This window comes from Notamacropus eugenii, chromosome 5 (assembly GCF_028372415.1).
Source record: "Notamacropus eugenii isolate mMacEug1 chromosome 5, mMacEug1.pri_v2, whole genome shotgun sequence".
Taxonomy (NCBI): Eukaryota; Metazoa; Chordata; class Mammalia; order Diprotodontia; family Macropodidae; genus Notamacropus; species Notamacropus eugenii.
The window spans coordinates 103927932-103934461 of NC_092876.1; positions in this window are offsets into that span (position 1 = coordinate 103927932).

Consider the following 6530-nt stretch of genomic DNA (forward strand, 5'->3'; position numbering starts at 1 on the left):
ATACCCACTTATTGAAAACACTAGAGATCATAGGAATAAACAGACCTTTCCTTAAAATAAGTAGTATCTATCTAAAACCAAGAGCAAGCATTAGCTGTAATGTAGTTTCCCAGTAAGATCAGGGTTGAAGTCAGAATGCCCATTATTACCACTATTATTCAATTTTGTACTAGAAATGTTAGTTATAGCAAGGAGAAGAAAAAGGAATTGAAGGAATTAAAATAGACAACGAGAAAACAAAATTATCACTTTGTAGATGATATGATGGCATACTTGGAAAATCCTAGAAAACAACTAAAAACTACTTGAGATAATTAACAGCTTTCACAAAGTTGCAAGATATAAAATAAATCCATATAAATCATTGGCATTTCTCTATATTATCAACAAAATCCAGCAGTAAGAGATAGAAAGAGAAATTCAATTTAAAATAACTAGACAATTAAGAAATACTTGGAGTCCACCTGCCAAGACAAGCCCAGGAACTATATGAAAATAATTACAATATGCTTTACACACAAATAAATTTTTTCTTAAAAAAAATCAATTGCCCTTGTGTAGGCCAAGCCAATATAATAAAAATGACAATCCTACCTAAATTAATATACTGATTCAGTTTCATAACAATCAGCCTACCCAAGGCTATTTTATAGAGCTAAAAAATTAATAACAAAATTCATCTGGAAGAACAAAAACTCAAAGATATCAGGGGAATTAATGAAAAAATGTGAAGAAATGTGGCTTACTCATATCAGATCTCAATATTATAAAGTGGTGATCCTCAAAACAATCTAGTAGTGTTTAAGAAATAGAGTGATGGATCATCAGAATAGATTAGGTTTGTAAGACAGAGTAATAAATCACCATAGCAATCTAGTTTTTGATAAACTCAAAAACCAAAACTTTTGGGACAAGAACTCACTATTTGACAAAAACTGCTGGGAAAACTAGAAAACGGTATGGCTAAAAACTAGGTATAGACCAACATCTTGCATCATATAATAAGATAAGGTCAAAATGGGTACATGATTTAGACATAAAGGGTGATACCATAAACAAATTAGGAGAGTGAGGAATAGTTTATCTGTCAAATCTATGGGTAAGGAAAGAATTTATGACCAAGTAAGATATAGAGAACATTATGAGATGTAAAATAGACAATTTTGATTATATTAAATTTAAAAGGTTTTGCACAAACAAAATCAAGGCAACCAAGATTCGAAGGAAAGCAAAAAGTTGGGAAACAATTTTTACAGCAAGTGTCTCTGATAAAAGCCTTATTTCTCAAATATATAGAGAACTGGGTGAAATTTATAAGAATGTGAATAATTTCCCAATTGATAAATGGTGAAAGAACATGAATAAGCAGTTTTCAGGTGAAGCAATCAAAGCTGTCTATGGACATATGATGAAGTACTCTAAATCATTATCAATTAGAAAAATGCAAATTAAAACAACTCTGAGATACCACCTCACACATATCACATTGGCTAATATGACAGAAAATGAAAATGATAAATGTTGGAGGGGATGTGGGAAAATTGAGACATTAATGCAGTACTGGTGGAGTTGATAACTGGTCCAACCCTTCTGAAAAGCAATTTGAAGCTATGCCTAAACCACTATAAAACTGTTCACATCCTTTGATCCATCAATACCACTACTAGGTTTGTATTCCAAAGAGATCTTTTAAAAAGGGAAAAGGTCCTATTTGTTCAAAAAATTAATAGCAGCTCTATTTGCGGTGGCAATGAACTAGAAATTGAGGGAATGTCTATCAGTTGGGGAATGGCTAAAGAAGTTGTACTCTATGATTGTGATAGAATACTGTTGTGTTAAAAGAAATGATGAGAAGGATAACTTCAGAAAAAACCTGGAAAAACTTACATAAACTGATGCAAAGTGAAGTGAGCAGAACCAGGAGGACATTGCACACAGTAACAGCAATATTATGTGATGATCAACTGTGAATGACTTGGCTATTCTCAGAAATACAGTGATCCAAGATAATCTCAAAGGACTCATGATGAAAAATGCTATCCACATCCAGAAAAAGAACTGACAGAGTCTGAATGCAGATCAAAGCATGTTACTTTTCACTTTATTTTTTCATGTATGTTTTAGCATGTTTTTTCTTTCACATAACCAGTATGGAAATGTGCTTTGCATGCTTGCACATGTATAACCTATATCAAAATGCCTACCATCTCAGGGAGTGGACGGGGAGGGAGGGGAAGAATTTGGAACTCAAAATTTCAAAAAAGTTAATGTTTAAAATTGTCTTTGTTAGTCTTTGGGAAAAATATTGTTAAAAAAAGGAAAATAATTTTGGCAGCTGTGTGGAGAATGGTTTAAGCACCCAATAGGTACCTGAAGGACTATCTTTCATATGAAAGAGGGATTAGATTTTTGTTTCTGGGACCAGAGATAGTATTGGAAAAAGGTAGAAACAGCAAAAAGGTGAATTTAGGCTTGAAGTGAGGCAAAAATCTTCCTAACAATTAGAACTATTCCAAAATGGAATTGGCTGCCAAGGGAAGTAGTGACTTCCCTGCTACTTTGTTGTTTATTCATTCAGTCATGTCCCAAAGTCTGTCCAAGCTCATGTTCATTGCCTCCATGACATCTATTCATCTCATCCTCTGCCACCCCCTTCTCCTTATGCCTTTAACCTTTCCGACCATCAGTCTTTTCCAATGAGTCCTGTCTTTCCATTCTGTGACTAAAGTATTTAAGCTTCAGCTCAAATATTTGTCCTTTGAGTGAATAGCTTGAATTAATTTCTTTAAGCACTGACAGATTTGATCTCCTTAATGTTCAAGGGACTCTCAAAAGTCGTCTCTAGTACCACAATTCAAAAGCTCAACTTTCCTTGTAGTCCAACTCTCTGAGCCACATATCACTACTAGAAAAAACAGTTATGTCTATATGAACCTTTTTTTTTTTTTTACAAGGTATCTCTGCTTTTTAGTATGCTGTTCAGATTTGTCATAGCTTTCTTTTCAAGGAGCAAGCATTTTTTTTTTCCTTGAATAAGGTTGAGTTTTATTGTTGGGTTTTGAGTAGTCATTCTTATCCTTTTTATTTTTATTTTTTTAATGTTTAACAATCACTGCCATACAATTGAGATTTTATCCCCCCCACCTACCCCCCATTATGCCCCTCCCTCCCCATGACTGCATACAATTCTGTATAGATTCTACATATACTTTCCTATTGAGTATATTTTCATTATAGTCATGCTATGTAGTCAGACTAGAATAAATGAAATAAATCATATAACAAATCAAAACATGATACACAAACACATACACATACACAAACATGATCTTCTACATTTTGTGAATGGCTTCCATATTTCTTTCTCTGAGTGTGGAAGGCATTTTGCCTTGAGAACCACCATTGGGATTTTTTTTTTTTTTATAAGAAGTTCTTGCGTTATTACAAAATTCCAAGTCTACCAGAAAAAACTCTCGCACACTGTGGTCGTTGCTGTGGAGCAAGCATTTTTTAATTTCATGGCTATAGTTGCTGTCTGGAGTGATCTTTGAACCCAAAAATATAAAATCTAATACTGTTTCCATTTCTTCTCCCTCTGTTTGCAGGACCAGTAGCCAAGATCTTAATTTTTTGTTTTTTTTTAATGTTAAGCTTCAAACAAAGTTTTACACTCTCCTCTTTCTCCCTCATCAAGAGGCTTCTTAATTCTTCTTCTAATTTTCTGTCATCAGAGAAGTATCATTCGCATATTTCTCCTGGCAACCTTAATTCTAGCTTTCCATTTATCAGCCTGGCATTTCTCATGATGTACACTGCATATAAGTTGAATAAAGTGACAGTACACAGCCTTGTCGTACTCTAAACCAGCCAACTGTTCCATGTTTGGCTCTACCTGTTGCTTCTTGGCCCACACATAGATTCCTCAGGGAGACAAGTAAGGTGATATGGTGCTCCCATCTCTTTGAGGACTTGTTATATTTTGTTGTGATCCACACAGTCAAAGGCTTTAGTGTAGTCACCAAAGCAGAAGTAGGTGCTTTTCTGGAACTCCCTTGAGTTCTCCATAATCCAACGAAGGTTAGGAATTTGGTCTCCAGTTCTTATATTTCTTTGAAAATGAGATTGCCTTTCTGGTCATTCTTAGTTCACATATTGCTGAAGCCTAACTTGCAGAATCTTAAGTATAAACTTGTTGGCATATGAAATGAGCACAATTATGTGGTAATTTGAACATTCTTTTGCATTGCCCTTCTTTAAGATTGGGATATAAATTGATTTTTTCCAACCCAGTGATCACTGTTGAGTTTTCCAAATTTGTTGGCATATTGAATACAGCATGCTAGCAACATCATCTTTTAGGATTTTACATAGTTCAGTTGGAATTCCATTACCTCCACTAGCCTAATTTTTAGCAAAGCTTCCTAAGGCCCACTTGATTATATTCTCCAGAATGTCTGATTCTAGATTGGTAACTTTACCATCATGGTTATGGTGATGTTAAGATCTTTCTTGTACAGTTTTTTTGTGTATTCTTGTCACCTCTTTTTAATCTCTTCTACTTCTGTTAAGTCCCCACCATTTTGTCTTTTATCATGCCCATTTTTGCATGAAATGTTCCTTTGATATCTTTAATTTTCTTGAAGAAATCTCTTGTCTCTCCCATTCCATTATTTTCTTTTTCCTTTGCATTGTTCATTTAAGAAAACCTTATCTCTCCTTGCTATTCTCTGGAATTCTGCATTCAGTTGGATGTATCATTTGGTCTCTAGTTCTTATATTTCTCCTTTCTCCTTTACCTTTTGCTTTCCTTCTTTCCTCGGGTGTTTATCATCTCATCAGATAGACATTTTGCTTCCTTCCTCTTCTTTTCCTTAGGAATGGTTTTTGTTGCTGCCTCCTGCATACTATTGCAAACCTCTGTCTATAGTTCTTCATGCACTCTGTCTACCAGATCCAATCCCTCAAATCTACTCATCACCTCCACTTTCATGTTCATGAAGGTGTTATTTAGATCATACCTATAAAGTCTGATGGTTTTCTCTACTTTCTTCATTATGAATCTCAATTTTATAAAAAGCTCATTATCTGAGCCACAGTCAGCTCCAGGTCTTGTTTTAACTGACTATACAGAGATATTCCACTTTTGGCTGCAAAGTATATATGATCTATCTAATTTCAAAATTGGCAATCCGTGTGTAAAGTTGCATTGATTGTACAAAAAGAGTATTTGCTTTGACCAGTGAGTTATCTTGACAAAACTCTATTAGTGTCTGCCCTACTTTGTCTTGTACTCCAAGGCCAAACTTACCTATTATTCCAATTCTCTTTTGATTTCCTGCTTAGCATTCCAAACCCCTATGATGAAGGTGACTTTTTTTAGTGTTATTTCTAGAAGACGTTGTAGGTCTTTACAGAACTGATCACCTTTGTCATTTTCAGCATCAGTGATTGGAGCATAGACTTGTATTACTGTGATGTTGAATGGTTTGCCTTGGATTTGAAGAGATGTCATGTTGTCATTTTTGAGATTATACCCAAGTACTGCTTTTCTCACTCTTTTATTAACTCCAAGAGGTATTCCATTTCTTTTAAGAGATTCTTGCCCACAGTAGGATATGTAGTGTTCTATCTGAACTAAATTCACCCATTCCCATCCATTTAAGTTCACTGATACCCAAGATGATGATGGTAATTTTTCTATCTCCTGTTTGACCACATCCAGCTTGCCTTGGTTCATGGGTCTTACATTCCAGGTTCCTATGCAATATGGATCTTTACGGCAACTGGACTTTCCTTTCATCACCAGACACATCCACAAATGAGCTCTTTCAGCTTTAACCCAGTTGCTTTATTTGTTCTGGAGCTACTTACAGTTGTCTTCTGCGCTTGCCCAGTAACATGTTGTACACCTGATCTGAGGGGCTTATCTTCTGGTATTGTCTCCAGTGGATTACCTTTTGTCAGACCTCTCCACTGTGACCTGCCTGTCTTTGATAACCCAACATGGCATATCTCCTAGTTTCATTGAGCTATGTAATTCCCTCTGCCATGACAAGACAGTGATCCAGGAGGGGTCCCTGTCACTAAAGATCTTTGAACAATGGTCAGATGACCATTTATCAGGTATTATGTCAACTTTTGCCCAAATGTGAATTGATCTAAGAGGTCTCTGAGGTCCCTTCCAACTCTAAGACTCTGGGATGTTACATCTTTTTGGAGTCTAGACCCTCTCTAATGAAGGAGCTAAGTTTTCTAACTTGTTTTAAAAAGTTTCTCAGCACGTGAAAGGTTATGGAACACCAGAACATATTGGGTAAAGGGACATAGCCCTTGTTAGCTTCTTCTTTTTTCCTTTTCCATATTTAAATGCCAGACAAGTACCCCTAGTATTAAGAGGGAATAATGGTGGGGAAGAGAAATTGGAGGCTTGTTTATTTTGCAATGGCCAAAATTAAAAAAAAAACCAAAACCTTTCCTGGATCCCTCCCTACCCCCTTTGGAATATGGTACAGAGGGTGAATGGTTTTAAC